Source organism: Stenella coeruleoalba, assembly GCF_951394435.1.
Source record: "Stenella coeruleoalba genome assembly, chromosome: 5".
Lineage (NCBI taxonomy): Eukaryota > Metazoa > Chordata > Mammalia > Artiodactyla > Delphinidae > Stenella > Stenella coeruleoalba.
Window position 1 is genome coordinate 95,902,754 of NC_137150.1, and position 22,280 is coordinate 95,925,033.

Genomic DNA, 22,280 nt, shown 5'->3' on the forward strand with positions numbered 1-22,280 from the left:
ACCACCAGGGAAGTCCCCAACATACATTATTTTAAGAAAATTTTATCTCTGCATTTATATATTTTACTTTATGTTTTAGAGTACTGAATGGAGTAAAAATAAGATATATATATCATTTTAAATACAAACACACACACACACACAGTCTCTTGGAAGTAGATGGATGCTTTTTGTTGGGTTTGTTTTCTTAAGGGGTGTCTTACTAAATGTGTTTTTTCCTTTACCCTTGAGTCATATAATCTTCCTTTAGTATTTGGCCTTCAAGAGGCAGATGTGGATCACCAGAGAGCTCTTTTTTAAGAAATAAATTTATTTATTTTATTTATTTATTTTTGGCTGTGTTGGGTCTTCATTGCTACGCGCGGGCTTTCTCCAGTTGCGGTGAGTGGGGGCTACTCTTCGTTGCGGTGCGTGTGCTTCTCACTGCAGTGGCTTCTCGTTGCGGAGCACAGGCTCTAGGCATGTGGGCTTCAGTAGTTGTGGCATGAGGGCTCAGTAGTTGTGGTTTGTGGGCTCTAGAGCGCAGGCTCAGTAGTTGTTGCACATGGACTTAGTAGTTGCTCTGTGGCATGTGGGACCTTCCCGGACCAGGCTCGAACCCATGTCCCCTGCATTGGCAGTCATATTGTTAACCACTGTGCCACCAGGGAAGTCCCCAGAGAGCTCTTTAGGTATTAAGTCTCTATGTTATATAATCTGCCGTCTTCTCTTTCCTTAACTCCTTTTCATTTCAGCAGTCTCCTTTTCCTGCGAAGTAATGGCTTATTTTCTCCTATTTCTCTCTACCCACTGAGTGAAACAAGGCCTCCTCAGAGACATATTTTCTTCTCCTATGACCAGTTTCCCACTCTAGTTGCATGTGTTCCTTAGGATAGTGATACTTAACTTTTGGGAAATCTACATCGTGTTTGAGATTTGAAGTGGCAAATGTGTCAGCTTTACCTTGCTCCCATGTTGCTTTAGACTTAACGGTATTTAAATGTGCTTCATAGTTTGTAGGGTTTGAGGCAGTACCAAAATCTTGCTTTGTTGTTTCTCCCACACGCTGTAGGTTTCAATGAAATAAAAAGGGATAAATACCACTCTCCATAATCTTCAGATTATGCTATCTTCAGCAGAATTTTAACTTGTTTATTTTTGATATTAACTGAGATACAATTATATAAAGCAGGCTGCACAGATCTTAGGTGTATAATTGGATGAGCTTTGACTAATGTAACATATGCAACCAATATCTCAGTGAAATAGAGCATTGTCGTGAGCCTTGAAAGTTCCCTTATGCCCCTTACCATTGTATCTTCTCTTTGCCCGCTGTCCCTATTCCCACCCTGTTCCTGACAACCAATTTTCTGATTTCTATATCAGTAAGATAGTTTTGCCTATTCGTATAGTGTATACTCTTTTGTGTTTGCTTAGTTTTCTTTTGCTTAGTAAAACGTTGTTGAAACTCATTCCTGTTTTCTGTCTATCAGCAGTTGCTGTGAGCGGGGGGGGGGGTACTCATTGTTGTGGTGCGTGGGCTTTTCATCATGGTGGCTTCTCTTGTTGGAGACTCTAGGCACGCGGGCTTCAGTAGTTGTGGCATGTGGGCTCAGTAGTTGTGGCTTGTGGGCTCTAGAGTGCAGGCTCAGTAGTTGTGGTGCCCGGACCAGGCTCGAACCCATGACCCCTGCATTGGCAGGAAGATTCTTAAGCACTGTGCCACCAGGAAAGCCCAGTTTGTTTCTTTTTACTGCTAAGTAATATTCTGTTATATGAGTATAACACAATTTATTAATCTAATTCTTCTGTTGATGGACTTTTGGGATTGTTTTTAATTGGTTTTAATTTGCTTTGCCCTGGTGACTAATGGTGTTAAAATATTTTCATATGTTGATTAGCTGTTGTATGTTTTCTTTTTTTGTGAAGTGTCTGTTCAAATTTTTTGCCCTTTTAAAAATATATTTTATTGGCAATTAATTTACATATAATTAAATTAATCCATTTTAAGTGTTCTCTGAATTTTGACAAAGGTATACATTTTTGCAGCCACCACCATTATAAAGGGGTGTGTGTGTGTGTGTGTGTGTGTGTGTGTGTGTATTTGTATTTATTTATCGTTTTTTTTCTTGGTGTACAGTCCTATGAGTTACAAGATCTGTATAGACTCATATGACTATCATCACAGTGAAGATACCATACAGTTCTATCACTCCAAAAAATTCCCTGGTGCTGTCCCCTTTGTAGTTACTCCCTATCCCCATCTCTAACCCATGGTAACATTGTTGTTTTCTCTACCTGTAGTTCTGTATTTTCCAGAATGTCACATGAATGCAATCATGGAGTATGTAATTTTTTAATGTTTTGAGAGTGGCTTTTTCATGTAGTATAATGCCATTGAGATTCATTGATGTTGTATATATCAATAGTTTGTTTAACCATTCCCACATTAACCACTGAAGGACATATGGGTTGTTTCCAGTTTTTGGCAGTTAGGAATAAAGATGCTATACATATTTGTATACAGGTCTTTTTTGTGAGCAGAAGTTTTTAAATTTCTCTAGGGAAAATACCTAGGAGTGGGATTCCTGAATCATATGTAAGTGTATGTTTAACTGCCAAACTGATTTCCAGAATACCATTTTACATTCCCACCAGCAATGTATGGGACTTCTGGATGCTCTGTAACTTTACCAATACTTGGTGCTGTCAGTTTGCTTATTTTTTAAAATAATAGACTTTTTTAGAGTTGTTTCAGGTTTACCAAAAAATTGAAGGGATAGTACAAACAGTACCCATATATTCATTCTGCCCTTCCCTATGCTCACACACAGTTTCCTTATTATTAACATCTTGCATTAATGTGGTACATTTGTTACAATTGGTGAGCCAAATACTGATACATTTTTTTAATATTGAGATGTAATTGACATGTAACACTGTATTAGTTTTAGGTGTACAACATGATGATATTTATTTATTTATTTATTTATTTTGGGGATCAAGCCATTTTATCTAGGGGCTTTGGAGGAAGGTTGAAAGGCTGGGAGGACAGTGAGATCTGATGTCCTTCTCCCAGCCGGGAGCTCCCCAGCTTCACCATCTCTGAAAGCCATAATGATTGATACATATTTAAATTGCAAGATTATTGCCACAGTAAGTTTAGTTAACATACATTACCATACATAGTTACAGTTTTTTTTTCTTATGATGAGACTTTTAAGATCTACTCTCTTAGCAGGTTTCAAATGTATAGTATAGTTTTGTTAACTAATTCGCCATGCTGTACATTATGTCCCCAGGACTTATAACTGGAAATTTGTACCTTTTGGCCACCTTCATTCATTTCCTCCAGCTCTCAACCCCTGCCTCTGGCAACCACAAATCTGTTCTCTGTATCAATGCATTAAGATTCAAAAAAAATTCCACATGTAAGTGAGATCGTACAGTATTTGTTTTTCTCTGTTTGACTTATTTCACGTAGTATAATGCCCTGACAGTCTACCCATGTTATTGCTAATGGCAAGATTTCCTTCTTTTTTTATGGTTGAATAACATTCCATTAAAGTGTGTGTGTGTGTATATATGTGTGTGTATATATATATGTACACATACCACATTTTGTTTATCCATTCATCCATTGATGGACACTTAGATTGTTTACACATCCTGGCTATTGTAAATAATATTGCAGTGAACATGGAGTTGTCGATAATTTTTTTTTCAGGTAGTGATTTTGTTTTCTAAGGAAAAATACCCAGAAGTGGAAATGGAATTGCTGAATCATGTGGTTTTTAAAAATTTTTTTTGAGGAACCTCCATAGTATTTTCCATAGTGTCTCTACGAGTTTACATTCCTGCAAGCAGTGCACAAGGGTTCCATTTTCTCCTCATCCTTTTTTTTCTTTTTAAATATTTATTTATTTGGCTGTGTCAGGTCTTAGTTGTGGCACGCGGGACCTTCTATTGCAGCACATGGGCTTCTCTATAGTTGTGGCGCTTGGACTCTAGAGCACGCGGGCTCAGTAGTTGTAGCACGTGGGCTCTCTTGTGGCACACGGGCTCCAGAACCTGCGTGCTCATTAGTTGCGGTGCACAGGCTTAGCTGTCCTGCAGCATGTAAGATCTTAGCTCCCTGACCAGGGATTGAACCTGCGTCCCCTGCATTGGAAGGTGGATTCTTTTTTTTAAATAAATTTATAAATTTATATATTTATTTATTTATGGCTGCGTTGGGTCTTCATTGCTGCATGCGGGCTTTTTTCTCTAGTTGCGGCTAGCGGGGGCTACTCATTGTTGCAGTGGGCAAGTTTCTCATTGTGGTGGCTTCTATTGTTGCGGAGCATGGGCTCTAGGCACCCGGGCTGCAGTAGTTGTGGCTCATGGGCTCTAGAGTGCAGAGTCAGTAGTTGTGGCGCACGGGCTTAGTTGCTCTGCGGCATGTGGGATCTTCCTGGACCAGTGATTGAATCCGTGTCCCCTGCATTAGCAGGCGGATTCTTAACCACTGCGCAACCAGGGAAGTCCCAGAAGGTGGATTCTTAACCACTGGACCACCAGGGAAGTCCCTCTCCTCATCCTTGCATCCTCTTTTTGTCTTGTCTTTTTGATAATGGCCATTCTACCAGGTGTGAGGAGGTAGTTCATTGTGGTTTTGATTTGCATTTCCATGGTGTTTAGTGATGTTGAGCCCCTTTTCATGTACCTGTTGGCCATATGTATGTCTTCTTTGGAAAAATTTCTATTCAGATCTGTCGATTTTTAAATTAGATCTTTTGTTTTTGCTATTGAGTTGTATGAGTTCTTTATATATTTTGGATGTTAGCCTTCTATCAGTTATATGTTTCAGAAATAATTTCTCCAATTCTGTAGATTGGTTTTTCATATTGTTGATGGTTTCCTTTGCTGTGCAGACATTTTTAGGTTGATGTAGTCTCACTTGTTTATTTTGTTTTTATTGCCTTTGCCTAGGTGTCAAATCCAAAAAATCATTGTTAAGACACTGATATCAAGGAACTTACCCTTTATGTTATCTTTTAGGAGTTCTATAGTTTCAGGTTTTATGTTCAAGTCAGTCAGTTCATTTTGAATTGATTTTTGTGTATGGTGTAAGATAGTCATCCTGTTTCATTCTTTTGCATATGGTTGTTCAGTTTTCCCAGCATAATTTATTGAAGAGACTGTCTTTTCCCAACTGTATATTCTAGTGTTATTTATCATAAATTAATTGACCATATATGTGTAGATTTATTTCTGGGCTCTCTAGTCTGTTCAGTTGATCTATTTTTGTGTTTTTATGGCAGTACCATACTGTTTTGATTACTATAGCCTTGTAATGTAGTTTGAAATCAGGACGTGTGGTGTCTTCAGCTTTGTTCTTCTTAAGATTGCTTTGGCTATTCAGGGTCTTTTGTGGTTCCAAACAAATTTTAAGATTTTTTTTTCTATTTCTGTGAAAAATACTGTTGGAATGTTGATAGGGATTGCATGAATCTGTAAGTTGCTTTGGGTAGTACGGCCATTTTATCATTATTAATTCTTCCTGTCCATGAGTATGGCATATGTTGCCAATTATTTGTATCTCTTCAATTTCTTTCATCAGTGTCTTACAGTTTTCAGTGTATGGGTTGTTTATTCCTAGATATTTTATTCTTTTTACTGCAGTTGTAAATGGGACTGTTTTCTTAATTTCTCTTTCAGGTAGTTTATTGTAAGTGTGTAGAAATGCAATTGTTTTTTTGTCTGTTGATTTTGTATCCTGCAACTGTACTGAATTCGTTGATTAGTTGTAACAGTTTTTTTCGGTGTGATCTTTAGGGTTTTCTATGTATGATATCTTGTCATCTGCAAATAGAGACAGTTTTACTTTTTTTCGAATTTGGATACTTTTTATTTATTTTTCTTGCCTAATTGCTCTGGCTAGGACTTCTTGTACTCTGTTGAATAAAAGTGGTGAGTGTGGCCATCTTTGTTTTGTTCCTGATCTTAGAGGAAAAGCTTTCAGCTTTTTACTCTTGAGTATGACATGAGATGTGGGCCTGTTATACGTGTCCTGTCATACATAATTGAGGTACATTCCCTCTATACCTGCCTTGTTGAGAGTTTTTATGGTGAATGGATGTTGAATTTTGCCAAATGCTTTTTCTGCGTCTATTGATATGATGATATGATTTCATCATTCATTTGATGAATGTGATGTATCACATAGATTGATTTGTGGATGTTGAAGCATTTTTGCATACCTGGAATAAATCTGACTTGTTCATGATGTGTGAACCTTTTAATGTATTGTTGAATTTAGTTTGCTAATATTTTGTTGAGGATTTTTGCATCTGTGTTCATCAAGGATATTGGTTTTGGTATTAGGGTAATGATGGCCTCATACAATGAGTTCGGGAGTGTTTCCTCCTCCTCTGTTTTTTGGAAGAGTTTGAGAAGGATTAGTAATAATTCTTCTCTAAATGTTTGGTAGGCTTCACCAGGGACTCCATCTGGTCCTGGACTTTTGTTTGTTGGGAGGTTTTTGATTACTGATTCAGTCTTGTTACTAGTAATTGTTCTGTTCGTATTTTCTCTTTCTTCATGATTCAGTCTTAGTAGGTTATGTTTCTAGAAATTTATTCATTTCTTATAGGTTGTCCAGTTTGTTGGCATATAATTCATAGTAGTCTCTTATGATCTTTTATAGTTCTGTGATCAGTAGTAATATCTCCTCTTTAATTTTTGATGTTTTTGTTTTGTGAGTTCTCTCTCCTTTTTGCTTGTTGTGCCTAGCTAAAGGCCATTTTTGGGTTATCTTTTCAAAAAACAGCTTAGTTTCATTGATCTTTCCTATTATCTCTTCACTCTCTAGTCACTTATTTCCACTCTGATTTATACTTTCATATGTTTTCTTGTAACTAATTAGTTCCTTTTTTGGCTTAAGGAAAACCCTTCAACATTTCATGTGTGGCAGGTCTAGTGGTGCTTCTCTGGAACTTTACCTTTTGCTTGTCTGGAGCTCTTTATCTCTCCTTCAGTCCTGGAGGACAACTTTGCTGGGTAGAGTGTCCTTGGTTGGCAGTTTTTTCTTCTTTCAGCACTTTGAATATATTGAGACACTCCCTTCTGGCCTGTAAAGTTTCTGCTGAAAAATCTGCTGATAGTCTTATGGGGGTTCCCTTGTATATAAGAAGTTGTTTTTTCTCTTGTTACTTTTTAGATTGTCTCCTCGTCTTTAACGTTTTACAATTTAATTGTAATGTGCCTTGGTGTGGCTCTCTATAGATGCATCTAGTTTGGAACTTTCTGGGCTTCCTGACTGTGGATGTTGGTTTCCTTCCGCAGGTTAGGGAAATTTTCAACCAGTATTTCTTTTCCTTTTTTTCTTTTTTTTTTTAAAGAGTTTTATTAGCAACTAATCAAGATGCTTTTTTTTTTTTTTTTGCGGTATGCGGGCCTCTCCCATTGCGGAGCACAGGCTTCGGATGCGCGGGCTCAGCGACCGTGGCTCACGGGCCTAGCCGCTCCGTGGCATGTGGGATCTTCCCGGACCTGGGCACGAACCCGTGTTCCCTGCATCAGCAGGCGGACTCTCAACCACTGCGCCACCAGGGAAGCCCTCAACCAGTATTTCTTTAAATAAGTTTTCTACCCTCCCTTCTCTTTTTGGTACTCCTATTATGTGAATATTGTTCTCCTTTATGTTGTCTTATAAGTCCCTTAGTATATGCTCACTCTTTTTATTCTTTTTTTGATCCTTTGATTGGATGAATTCTACTGCCCTGTCTTTGAGTTCACTGATCCTTTCTTTCACGTCATCTAGTTTACTGTTGATCTTTCTATTGAATTTTTCAGTTCAATTATTAATATTCTTCAGTTCTGTGATTTGGTACTTTCTTATATTTTCTTTCTTTTTGTTGAAATTTTCATTTTGTTTATGCATTGGTCTTTTGACTTTGGTGAGCATCTTTATGACTAATTTTTTGAACTATTTATCAGGTAGATCACTTATTTCCAGTCAGTAAGGTGTTTTTTTCTGAGATTTTATCTTGTTCTTTCATTTGTAATGTATTTTTCTGCTTTATTTTCCTTCATTCTCTGGTTAGTTTCCATGTATTAGATAAAACAGCCACCTCTCTCAGTCTTGAAAGACTGATCTTATATAGGACCTGAACCTTATCCTTTAATCCTGTCCTAACTCTCGGTTGTTTCTTAGACCTCTGTGATTGTCCAAGCAGTCTTCTTTGTTTATAGTGGCTTCCAGTAGTTGAGTGTGACAAGACCTGTCCGTATCCCAAGGGGGAGGATCTTAACACCTAGATGCAGGCTGATTGGAAGCCAGGCCCCCAGGCAGCAGCTTTTAAAGTACATAGCTAGGGACTTCCCTGGTGGCGCAGTAGTTAAGAATCCGCCTGCCAATGCAGGGGACACAGGTTCGAGCCCTGGTCCGGGAGGATCCCACATGCCGTGGAGCAACTAGGCCTGTGCACCACAACTCCTGAGCCTGCACTCTAGAGCCCGCGAGCCACAACTACTGAGCCCATGCTCCGCAACAAAGAGAAGCCACTGCAGTGAGAAGCCCATGCGCTGCAACAAGGAGAAGCCCCTCCTCGCTGCAACTAGAGAAAAAAGCCCGTGTGCAGCAACAAAGACCCAATGAAGCCAAAAAAAAAAAAAAAAAGTACACAGCTATACCTCTTTCAGAGTAGGACTGGCAGACAGGTGTTTCTGTTTGTTTGCTCTGTGCTGTAACCTGGGGGGATAGCTGGTTAAAAACTGTTCTGCTCTTAGGTTTAGTCCTGTGGGACCTACGAGCATATGCCCCATTGGCCACCAGAGCCAGGTGATTAAGGGATATCCCCTAGGCAGCAGCTGCAAAAAGTGGTGTGCAGTCTTGTGCATAAGCTCCTTTTTGGGAGATAAGGGCAACCTGGAGGTAGAGGGAGAGCTCAGAGATGGTGCCTACCTGCCTCTGTGGTCTCTGGAGAGTGTTGCAGTTGGACCTGGGGTGTGTATTAAATTAGAAGCCTGCCCTTCATACTGCAGATTTTGTGATAAACAAATAGGCCTCTTTTATAGAAAGACTGGGTGCATTTTAGTCTGCTGCCTCTATTCTGGGTCCTGGAGGGTTAGCCATGGTGAGTCCATGTGAGCCTTTTAAGAACTGTATCTTAGTATGCCAAAGCCTTATGGGTCTTATATTTAGATGCAAGTTCTGTTGCCTTTTAAAGCTAAATGTTTTGGGGGCCTATCTCCTTGGTGATAATCTTAAAAGTTGGGGTGCTAAATGTGGGGTGCAAACCCATTGCTCCTTAGGAAAAAGCTGGGAGTTGTGAGTTCCTTTCTGGCTGTGTTCTGATCTGCTGGGGATGGTGTTTATGGAGAGATTATGTCTCAGCCTCTCCTACCAGTTTTTTTTTTTTTTCCACTTTTGCGGTACGCGGGCCTCTCACTGCCGTGGCCTCTCCCGTCGCGGAGCACAGGCTCCAGACGCGCAGTTTCAGCGGCCATGGCTCACGGGCCTAGCCGCTCCGCGGCATGTGGGATCCTCCTGGACCAGGGCACGAACCCGTGTCCCCTGCATCGGCAGGCAGACTCTCAACCACTGCACAACCAGGGAAGCCCTCTCCTACCAGTTTTGATGTGGGTTTTTTCTCATTTGTGTGATAAGAGTTGCTCAGCTAGTTTCTGGATTTCTTTCAGAGGGAGTTGTTCTGTATGTAGCTGTAGATTTGGTGTGTCCATGGGAGGAAGTGAATTCAGGACACTACCTACATCATCATTGTGAACTGGAACACCTCTGTTATATTATTGACTGAAGTCCGTAGTTTATATTAGGGTTCACTTTTTGTATAGTATATTCTATGTGTTTTGAGAATATGATGACATGTATCCACTATTACAGTGTAATTCAGAATAATTTCACTGTTCTAAAAATTTCTTGGGCTTCCCTGGTGGCGCAGTGGTTGAGAGTCCGCCTGCCGATGCAGGGGACACGGGTTCGTGCCCCGATCCGGGAAGATCCCACATGCCGCGGAGTGGCTGGGCCCGTGAGCCATGGCTGCTGAGCCTGCGCGTCCGGAGCCTGTGCTCTGCAACGGGAGAGGCCACAACAGTGAGAGGCCCGCGTACTGCAAAAAAAAAAAAATTTCTTGTGCTCCACTGATCTTTTAATATCTCTATAGTTTTTTTATTTACAGTGAAAACTTTTATATTTTGAATTAGCTAGCTGGACTCAGTTTAGACGATCCCAATTCTGTTGGCTACTCCAATGCATCATAGTCAGGAGCCAGTAGAACATATGCCTTCTTCTTTACATCAGGCCATGTCAATGTCAGAGCTTCTTCACAGCCTGTTTAATTTGGTGTTTGTTGGCCTTGCCATCCACAGTGAACACCAGTGTGTTGTTGTTTTCTGTTTTCTTTATGGCTGACTTGGTGGTGAGGGAGGACTTGATGATGGCATAGTGGTCAAACTTGTTTCTTCTAGGGGTGCTCTTCTGAGGACATTTGTGTTGCCTCTTGAGCTGCAGTGTTTTGGGCCGTTGGAAGGTGGGTGACATCCAGATCTTCTTTTTTTGTGGCTGTGGATGCCTTTCAACAGTACTTTCTTGGCCTTCAAAGCTTTTGCTTTTGCTTTTGCTTTGGGAGGTGCAGGAGCTTCTTTCTTTGCCTTTGGCGCCATCTGCGTGAAAAGCTCCATAGTTTTAAAAATTTATTTATTTATTTATTTTTGGCTGTGTTGGGTCTTCCTTGCTGCGCTCGGGCTTTCTTTTAGCTGCGGCGAGCGGGGGCTACTCTTCATTGTGGTGCGCGGGCTTCTCATTGTGGTGGCTTCTCTTGTGAGTATGGGCTCTAGGTGCACGGGCTTCAGTAGTTGTGGCTCACAGGCTCAGTAGTTGTGGCTCGTGGGCTGTAGAGCACAGGCTCAGTAGTTGTGGCGCATGGGCTTAGTTGCTCTGCGGCACGTGGGATCTTCCCGGACCCAGGCTCGAACCTGTGTCCCCTGCATTGGCAGGTGGATTCTTAATGACTGTGCCATCAGGGAAGTCCCCATATATATTTTTTTAAATCATATTGTCATATTCTTGGAATCATACAGCCTTTTCAGATTGGCTTCTTTCACTTAGCTGTATGCTTTTATGTTTATCAAAGTGTCTTTTTGTGGCTTGATAGCTCGGTTCTTTAAAAAAAATTTTTTTTTTTTAGAAAGACTATTTTTTAGAGTAACTTTAGGTTCATAACAAAATTGAGCAGAAAATACAGACAGGTCCCATATATCCCCTGCCCCTACACATGCACAGACTCCCCCAATGTCATTTGTGTTTATTGCTGAATGATACTCCATTATGTGGGTGTACCACAGTTTCTTTATCATCTATTGAAAGACATCTTGGTTACTTTAAAGTTTTCATAATTATGAATAAAGCTGCACTAAACATTAATGTGCAGATTTTTGTGTGGACAGAAGTTTCCAGCTTATTTGGGTAAATACTAAGGAGTGTAGTTGCTAGATTGTTTGTTAAGAGTATGTTTAGTTTTGTTAGAAATTGCCAAAGCGTCTTCCAAAATGGTTGTACCATTTTGCATTTCCACCAGCAACTAATGAGATTTCCTGTTATTCCACATCCTGGCCAACATTTGGGGTAGTCAGTGTTTTGGGTTTTAGCCATTCTAATAGGTATGTAGTAGTATCTCTTTGTTTTACCTTGTAATTCCCTGATGACATGTTTTGGTGAGCTTCTTTTCATATGCATATTTGTCATCTGTGTATCTTCTTTGATGAAGTGTGTGTTCCCATTTTTGGCTCATTTTTTCTTTTTGGCTGTGCTGCATGGCTTGTGGGATCTTAGTTCCCCAACCAGGGATTGAACCCGGGCCCACAGCGGTGAAAGCATCGAGTCCTAACCAGTGGATCACCAGGGAATTCCCTCATTTTTTAAATTGTTTGTTTTCTTGTTTTTTAGTTTTAAGCGTTATTGTATATTTTGGGTACCAGTCCTTTATCACATATGTGTTTTGCAAAGAGTTTTTTCTAGTCTGTATCTTAACTTTTCATTCTTTTAACAGTATCTTTCACAGAGCAGTTTTAATTTTAATGAAGCCCAAATTTCAATTTTTCCTTCATGGATTGTGCTTTAGGTATTATATCTAAGGAGTAATTGTTCAACTGAAGGTCACCTAGATTATCTCTTATGTTATCTTTTAGGGATTTTATAGTTTTGCAATTTACATTTAGATCTGTGATCCATTTTCAGTTAATTTTTGTGAAAGGTATAAGATTTGTGTCTCTGTTTATTTCTTCATACACGAGTGGCCAGTTCTTTTAGTGTCATTTGTTGAAGATTAGCCTTTCTCCGTTGAATTGCCATTGTTCCTTTGTTAGAAATTAATTGATTACATTGTGTGGATCCTTTTCTCAGCTGTCTATTCTGTTCTGTTGATCTATTTGTCTGTTTTTTTGTCCATACCATGCTGTCTTGGTTACTGTAGCTTTATAGTAAGTCTTTAAGGTGGGAGTATCAGTTCTCTGAACTTGTTCTTTAATATTGTATTGGCTATTCTGGGTCTTTCATCTTTCTATTTAAAATTTCAAATCAGTCTGTCGAAATCCACAAAATAACTTGCTGTGATACTGATTGGAATTGTGGTGATTCTGTAGATCAAGTTGGGAAGAACTGACATCTTGACAGTATTGAGTCTTCCTGTTCATGTTCATGGAATATCTATTTATTTAGATCTTTGATATCTTTCATTGGAATTTTATAGTTCTTTTCATATAGATTTTACACATTTTTAAAGATTTGTACATAAGTATTTAATTTTTTCAGTGCTAATGTAAGTGGTATTGTGTTTTTAATTTCAAATTCTAATAGTTCTTTACCTTCATGTAAGAAAGCAATTAATTTTTGTATATTCATCTTATCCTGCACTGTTGCTATAATTGCTTATTAGTTCAAGGAAGTTTTTTCTTTTTTCTTTTTTTTCAAATTCATCTCTGGGATTTCCTACATAGACAATTATGTCATCTCAAATAAAGGTTTTATTTTTTCCTTCCCAATCTGTATCCCTTTTATTTCCTTTTCTTGTCTCATTGCATTATCTAGGACTTCCTGTATGAGGTTGAATAGGAGTGATGAGAGGGAGCATTCTTGCTTGTTCTCAATCTTAGCGTCAAAGCATATGGTTTCTCGCCATTAAGTATGATGTTGGCTGTAGGTTTGTTGTAGATATTCTTAATCAAATTAAAAATATTCCCCTCTATTCCTAGTTTTCTGAGAGTTAAAAAAAATCATAAATGGCTTTTGGGTTTTGTCAGATGCTTTTTCCACATCTATTGATATGACCATTTCATATTTCTTCTTTGGCTTGTTGACATTAATGGATTTTTCAAATGCCTAACCATCATTGCTTATTTGAAATAAGTCTCACTTGTTTATGATATATGATTCTTTTTATACTTTGTTGGATTTGATTCTGTTGAGAATATTTTCACCTATGTTCATAAGAGATATTGTGTAGTTTTCTTTTTTTGTAATGTATTTTTCTGGTTTTGGTATTAAGGCTGGCCTCGGGACTTCCCTGTTGGTCTGGTGGTTAAGAATCTACCTTCCAGTGCAGGGGATGTGGTTTTGATCCCTGGTCAGGGAACTAGATCCTGCATGCCGTGGGGCAAGTAAGCCCGTGCGCTGCAACTACTGAGCCCGTGCGCTCTAGAGCCAGTGTGCCACAACTAGAGAGCCCATGCACCACAACTACTGAGCCTGCACACTCTGGAGCCCGAGCGCCACAACTAGAGAGAAGCCTGCGTGCCGTAACGAAGAACCCGTGCGCTGCAACCAAGGATTCCACATGCCAACAACAAAGATCCTGCATGCTGCAACTAAGACCTGATGCAGCCAAATAAATAAATAAATAAACAAAAGGAAAAATAGAAAGGCTGGCCTCATAAGATGAGTTTGGAAGTGTTCCTCTACTTCTATTTTGTGAAAGAAATTATAGAGAATTTGTATAATTGATTCCTTAAATGTTTGGTAGAATTCACTGATGAACCAAACTGGGCCTAGTCCTTTCTGTTTTGGAAGGTATTAAATATTGATTCAATTGATTCAATATCTTTAATGGTTATGGGCCTATTCAGATTACATAAGTTTTGATCAATTGTATCTTTCAAGGTATTCGTCCATTTTCATCTAAGTTTTCACATTTGTGGGCATTGAGTTGTTCATAGCATTTCTGTATTATTTCTATATAATGTCCATTGGACCAGTACTGATTGCCCCTCTTTCATTTTTGATATTAGTAATCTGTCTCTTCTGTTTTTTTTCTTAGTTAACCTGGGTAGAGGTTATCAATTTTATTGATTTTTTTCAAAGAACCAACCTTTGATTTGGTTGATTTTCTCTGTTGATTTCTTGTTTTCAATTTCATTAATTTTTTTTCAATTTCATTGATTTCTGCTCTTTTATTTATTTATTTCTTTTCTTCTGCTTACTTTGGAATAAATTTGCCCTTCTTTTTTTAATTTCCAAAGCTGGAAGTTTGCATTATTGATTTTAGAATTGTCTCCTTTTTTAATACATGCATTCAGTGCTATAAATTTCCCTCTAAGCATGTGCGCTTGAGAAGAATGTGTATTCTTCTGTTTTAGATGAAGTATTCTATAAATGTTAATTAGATTTAGTTGACTGATGGTGTTTTTCAGTTCAGTTATTTCATTACTGATTTCCTTACTGATTTTCTGCCTGCTGGATCTGTTTCTGATAGAGGGATGTTGAAGTAGATATGTCTATTTGTCCTTGTATCAATATTTCTATCAGTTTTTGCCTTATGTATTTTGGTGTTGGGCATATATACATTAAGGATTATTATGGTTTTTTGGCAAATTGACCCCTCTATCATTATGTAATATTCCTCTTTATCCCTGTATCCCCAAATTTGATACTGTTTTTTCCTCTGAAATCTCAGTCTGAAATTAATATAGCTACTCTGTCTTTTGATCTCTTAGAATGGTGTATCTTTCTTCATCCCTTTACTTTTAATCTGTTTGTGTCTTTATATTTAAAGTGAGTTTATTGTATACAATGTAGAGTAGGGTCTTTTTTCTTTTTTGAATCATAGATTGATTTGATTTTCAAATATTAAACCACTGTTCTGTCCTAGAATAAGCCCTAATTAGTCATGCTGTATTATTCTTTTTATATATTGCTGGTTTTGATCTGCTGATTTTTGTTGAGTATTTTTGTCTGTACTTATCAGGGATATTGGTCTTTAGTTTTCTTGTACTCTCATTATATTGGTTTGGTATCAGTATAATGTTTGCTTTATAGATTGAATTGGGAATTGTTTATTTCTAGTTAATGGAATAGGTTGTGTAGAATTCACTTTATTTTCTTCTTAAATGTTCATTTGAATGTCTGTGAAAACTCTAGGAAATCCCTGCTAGAATGAGAGCTTCAAAATTAGGTAACTAAATGATTTGATCCTGTAGGGTAGGGGGTTAGTGGAAGGGGAGGGTGGCAGATGTGTTTATAAAAGGGTAGCAGAAAGGATCTTTACGACACAACTGTTCTATATCTTGAGTTTGGTTGTAGTCACAGAGATGAGCACATGTGATAAAATCGCCTAGGACTAAATGCATGCATACAAACACACACACACAAGTATGTGCATGTAAAACAGGTGAAATCTTAATAAGGTCGTGGATTGTTTCAATGTCACTTTCCTGGTGATGATATTGCTGTGCAGTTGTGCAAGGCGTTACCATCAGGGAAAACTTGTTGAAGAGAATACAGGATTCCCCAGATAGCCTCTCTCCCTGCACCTCACCAATTTATCCAGCTGTTCAGTAGATGTTGGTTACCAAATAATTTCAGCTTATGTTTTCTGATAAGTGTTTTCACTGTTGACATTACATGTTGCTAATTTGGAAATTAGATGAAGAGTCAATAGAATTGAAATTCTGATATAAAAGTTAAATCCTGACCAATAATCTCAATTGGTTGGAAAGTCATCATCCATCTTTATTACAGTAGGCTGTGACATGGATAAGTAGTTGTAAGCAAAGCTGATATTTTCTTCAGGTTGCAGATTTGGTTCATTTTTAGTATGTAAGGAAGTACTCAGTTGAGACTGTGAACACTGCACCACTTAGAATGGGTATAGAGTTGATTTGTCCAAGAAAAATTTTAGTCAAGTTCCTATCGAACATTTGGTTTTAATTATCATAGTATTTTATTTTGATGCCCATGCTAGAATGAGAGCTTCAAAATCAGGCAACTAAATGATTTGGTCTTGTCTCTAAGCAAAGTCTTTTATTCTTCTATAAGTTTTTTCATATTTAAATTACAACTGTTCATACTATTTCAGCCTTCCTATTTGTGATCAGATAGCTTTCAAAATATGTATATGAATAAATTCTCATTCATAATGAGATTGTGGGAGAATTCTTTGTTATCTGATTTTTTTTTCAGAGATAGCATGTATATAGGTTCATAGACTAAGTGAAAAATTGTATCTCTGAAAAATACAGATTATTATCCAGGCTGCAATTCTAATCCAACTTTGGAAAGAAAAAACATTCTAGTGTGATATTAAATATAAGAAACAATTTATCAAAGTCTAAGTGAATTTTTGTTTTCCTTTGATAATGTCTGTGGATACACTCCAGATTACCCTTGGCTGTGGTAGGATTGGAGATGGGCATTGAAACATCTTACTGTTATTTAGAGTTAATAAAAGTTTAATCAATTCCCCTCCTCTCCTATTAAAGATACCTTCATTTTGTCTCATTGTGTTTGTTTCATTTTTTGTAATAGTTTAAAACTTCTCATTCTTTTCCCCCCTCTTTGGTGGGAATTATGTTTCTTTTCTGTACAGAATATGAGACTCAAAGACTAGTACTCATCATTTTGCAAATATAGGTAAAACCTAATTACAACGTTATTAGTAGGGTAGAAAAAAATTTGGAAACAAAAAATGTGAAAGCTGCATTTACTGTGAGATTAGTGAAACAGTTGTGGAAAACTAGTTAACCAGTAGTTCTGAGAGTCTAGCTTGTGAGCTAAATTATTCCCAGTCCTGGTTGCAGTTTGATGTAAACAAATAATGTAATTCATTGTGAGAACTGTTATCAGTAATAGAGGTATGTAAAATAGTGTTAGAGCAGAGATACTGATTTACTTTTCTAGAGAGTGAGGAAGGCTTCATAGGTGGTGTTGATCTGGGACTTAATGGACAAGGAGAATTGGGGAGGGCAAAGCACATTCTAGTAAGAGGAAACATGTACAGAAAGATGTCAAAGGATCTGAATGGCATGCACTTTCAGGGAACTACATATAGTTTAGTGTTGTCGGAATAGAAGATTCATGGGAAGCAGAAGTGAGAAAGATAACTCAGTTCTTTTTTTTTTTTTCTCCTTAGGTAGTGGGGAATACTTAGGAATTTAAGCAAGAGAATGACATCAGATTTGCATTTTTGAAAGATTTAACTTTCTTGACAGAGTGGCTGCTGGACTGGGGGGGAGAAGAGACCATTTGCAGGGAATCCCATTAGGAGAACATTGCAAGAGTCCAGGTCAGAAGTAAGAGGCAGAACTAAGACAGTGATACTGAAAATGGAGGAAAAATGTATTTTTAATCTAGTTATATTGATACATTTACATTTTGTAGTGAAATGGGGGTGACAATGTGTTTAAGTTGATATCTTGATAGGAAGGATTTCCGAGAATTTGTGTAATTTAGAATTACAGCATTGGAAGGAGCATAGGCTTTTATGTCAGGCAGACTTGGGTTAACTGGTGAAGTTTATTCTCTGAGCTTCACTTCCCACTTATAAAGTGATGAGTTTTATACCATGTAGGGCTGTGGTGATAATGAGATAATAATGCCTGGAGAATAAAAATGACAGTTTATTGAGGGCTATCATGGTTAAGACAGTGTTTTATTTTGTTTTTCATTACTTAAATTTTTTTTTTACTTTTAAAAATGTATTTCTAATTATGGTAAAACACACATAGCATAAAATTTATCATCTTAACCATTTTTAATGGTACAGTTCACTGGCATTTAGTATATTCGCATTGTTGTGCAACCATCGCCACCGTCTATCTCCAGAATTCTTTACATCTTGCAAAACCACGACACTTTACCCATTAAACAATAACTCTCCATTTCCCCCTCTCCCATCCCCTGGCAACCAAAATTCTACTGTTTTCTATCTCTCTGAACTCTAGATACTTCCTATAACTTGAATCATAGAGTATTTGTCTTTTTGTTACTGGCTTATTTCACTTAACCTAATGTCATTGCGTTGGGAAAAACGCATCTTCCTCCCATGTTTCTCCTTTACTCTCATACTACTATCATTTTCACAACACTTCTCACACCAGATGTTTGTGGGTTTTCCCCCTCCAAGCAAGCCTCTGGGACATGAGCTGGGTGTCCTACAATTTATCTCAATTCCGACACTATCTACCTGGAGATGGTTTCAGATCTCACAGGTTGTGGGCTCAGTCCCAAGACTGCTCCCACCCCACTTCAGATGCCAATCACAATTCCAGGTTGTCACCTGTGCTTCTGACCAGCTGGCTATAAATCTGAGATTCCCATGACTCTCTCCTCAGGTTTGATTAATTTATGCTAGAGCAGTTCACAGAACACAGAGAAACACTTATTTACATTTACCAGTTTATTTAAGGACATGATAAAGGATACAGATGAACAGCCAAATGAATAGATACATAGGGCAAGGTCTGGTAGGGTCCTGAGTGCAGGAGCTTCTGTCCCTGTGGAGTTGGGGTGTGTCACCTTCCGGGTATATGGATGTGTTTAGCAACCTCAAAGCTCTTTGAACCTCATATAATATTTTTGAGATTGTAATGGAGATTTGCTCACATAGGCATGACCGATAATTAATTCTGTTTCCAGTCCTTCTCCCCTGTCTAGAGAATGGTGGGGCAAAGATGAGAATTCCAAGCTTGTAATATTGGCTTGGTCTTTCTGGTGACTAGCCCCTATCCAGGAGCCATCTAGGATCTCACCCAGAGTCGCTTCATTAATACAAAAGGCAAATCTATCACCCAGGAAATTGTGAGGGTTTTAGGAGCCCTGTGTCAGGGATTGGGGTTAAAAACCAGATATTATAGCAAAAGATGCTCCTATCACCAAGGGAATTACAAGGGTTTTAGGAGCTCTGTGTAGGAACTGGGGCCAGAGACCAATATAAATATTTTTTATAATCTCATAGTTGTCAAAGTTCATGACTAATTTTTTGAACTATTTATCAGGTAGATCACTTATTTCCAGTCAGTAAGGTGTTTTTTTCTGAGGTTTTATCTTGTTCTTTCATTTGTAATGTATTTTTCTGCTTTATTTTCCTTCATTCTCTGGTTAGTTTCCATGTATTAGCGTGTTGTAGCGTGTGTCAGAATTTCCTTACTTTTTAAGGCTGAGTAATATTTCATTGTATGTATATGACACATTTCATTATTATTGGTGTTATTATTGATGGGACACTTGAGTTGTTTCCACCTTGTAGCTATTGTGAAAAATGCTGCTATGAACATAGGTGTACAAATATCTCTTTGAGGAAGACAGTATATTTTAGCTCTAGTTGATTTACATTGTTGTGTTAGTTTCAGGTGTACAGAAAACTGATTCAGTTATACATATGTATACATATTCTTTTCCATTATGGTTTATTACAGGATATTGAATATAGTTGTCTGTGCTATACAGTAGGACCCTGTTGTTTATTTTATATGTATTAGTTTGTTTCTGCTAATCCCAAACTCCTAATTTATCCCTCCTCTACCCCCTTTCCTCTTTGGTAACCATAAGTTTGTTTTCTATATCTCTGAGTCTGTTTCTGTTTCATAAATAAGTTCATTTGTGTCATATTTTAGATTCCACATATAAATGATATCATATGGTATTTGTCTTTCTCTTTCTGACTTACTTCACTTAATATAATCTCTGGGTATATCCATGTTGCTGCAAATGGCATTATTCTTTTTCATGGCTGAGTAATATTCCTCTCTCTCTCTCTCTCTCTCTCTCTCTCTCCCCCTCTCTCTCCCTCTCTCTCTCTCTCTCTATATATATATACACACACACACACACACACACACACACACGCACACACACACACACATCTTCTTTATCCATTCATCTGTCAATAGACATTTAGGTTGCTTCCATGTCTTCTTGGCCATTGTAAATAGTGTTGCTGTGAACATTGGAGTGCATGTATGTTTTTGAATTACAGTTTTCTCTGGATATATGCCCAGGAGAGGGATTGCTAATCATATGGCAACTCTGTTTTTAGTTTTTTAAGGAACCTTCATAGTGTTATCCATAGTGGCCACACCAATTTACATTCCCACCAATAGTGTTAAGAGGGTTCCCTTTTCTCCACACCCTCTCCAGCATTTGTTATTTGTAGACTACTTAAAAAAATAATTTATTTTTTTTTGGCTGTGTTGGGACTTCGTTGCTGCATGTGGGCTTTCTCTAGTTGCGGCGAGCGGGGCTGCTCTTTGTTGTGGTGCTTTTTGGCCATTTGTATGTCTTCTTTGGAGAAATGTCTATTTAGGAAGGAAGACAGTATTTTAAACTTATATAATCATCATATATCCTTGTGAGATAGTAACCATTATTACGTAAGGAAACTAACGCATAGAGAAGATAAGTAATTTATTTGCCCAGATTCACACTGTTTCTCTTTTTAAAAATAAATAAATAAGTAAATTTATTTATTTATGGTTGCATTGGGTCTTCGTTGTTGCATGCGGGCTTTCTAGTTGCGGTGAGCTGGGGCTGCTCTTCATTGAGGTGTGCGAGCTTCTCATTGCGGTGGCTTCTCTTGTTGCGGAGCACAGGCTCTAGGCACGTGGGCTTCAGTATTTGTGGCTCACAGGCTCTACAGCACAGGCTCCGTAGTTGTGGTGCATGGGCTTAGTTGTTCTGCGGCATGTGGGATCTTCCTGGACCAGGGCTCGAACCTGTGTCCCCTGCATTGGCAGGCGGATTCTTAACCACTGCGCCACCAGGGAAGTCCCCACACTGTTTATATATATATATATTTAAAAAAAATTTAATTTTGGCTGCATTGGGTCTCTGCTGCGTGCAGGCTTTGTCTAGATGTGATGAGCGGGGGCTACTCTTTGTTGTGATGTGTGGGCTTCTCATTGCGGTGGCTTCTTTTGTTGTGGAGCACAGGTTCTAGTTACATGGACTTTAGTAGTTGCAGCATGAGGGCTCAGTAGTTGGGGTGTGCAGGCTCTAGGACGTGTGGGCTTCAGTAGTTGTGTGTGTGGGCTCAGTAGTTGTGGCTCGCAGGCTCTAGAGTGCAGGCTCAATAGTTGTGGCTCATGGGCTTAGTTGCTCTGTGGCATGTGGGATCTTCCCAGACCAGGTATTGAACCTGTGTTCCCTGCATTGGCAGGCGGATTCTTCCATTGCGCCACCAGGGAAGTCCTGTTTCTATATTAACTAAATCAACTTTAACTTTGTTTGTAGTTGGATTAAATCTAAACACTGCTAGTAAGATATCTGACTCTTCCCTAAACTTTTTCCATGCAGCAGTTCATAGGGAATCAGTTGTAATCCCTTCCAATTGTTTATAAATGCAGTTATTTCAGAATCACAGACTCTGTTTAACTTGGCATGTAATTATTTTTATTTCCTTTAAACACATTCACCATTTTTCGTAGTGATGTAAGCTTTTGAGTCTTAAAATGTCTATTTCCTGACTAAAATTACCTTTACATTTTTAAATGTCTTTTTTCTTTTTCTTTTCTTTTCTTTTTTTTTTTGCGGTATGCGGGCCTGTCTCACTGTTGTGGCCTTTCCCGTTGCGGAGCACAGGCTCCGGGCGCGCAGGCTCAGCGGCCATGGCTCATGGGCCCAGCCGCTCCGCGGCACGTGGGATCTTCCCGGACCGGGGCACAAACCCGTGTCCCCTGCATTGGCAGGCAGACTCTCAACCACTGCACCACCAGGGGAGCCCTCTTTTTCTTTTTTTAACGAATTAAGTCCAGACCCTTTATTTATTTATTTATCTATTTATTTATGTTTTGGCTGCGTGGCATGTGGGATCTTAGTTCCCCAGCCAGGGACTGAACCTGCACTACTTGCAGTGGAATGTAGAGTCTTAACCACTGGACCGCCAGGGAAGTCCATAAATGTCTTTCTTCTGTAATTTATTGGACTTTTATATCCTCATTAGCAAAAGATGCCAGGTGTTTTGTAGATTGCAGTTTTCCTCCTCTGTGAACTGTTATGACTTTGGCTGTTTATCTTGAATTTCTAAATAAAAAGA

The 22,280-nt window shown here is 38.5% G+C and overlaps 1 protein-coding gene and 1 pseudogene across 18 annotated transcripts in view; one reads left to right on the forward strand and one right to left on the reverse strand.

Moving 5' to 3' along the window:
* The window catches only part of SENP7 (SUMO specific peptidase 7), a 171,878-nt gene that overhangs the window by 49,171 nt on the left and 100,427 nt on the right, over positions 1-22,280 (forward strand). The window lies entirely within an intron of this gene.
* LOC307187051 (large ribosomal subunit protein uL23-like) lies at positions 10,201-10,695 on the reverse strand (annotated as a pseudogene). Its single transcript has one exon. The product of its transcript is annotated as a large ribosomal subunit protein uL23-like (transcript).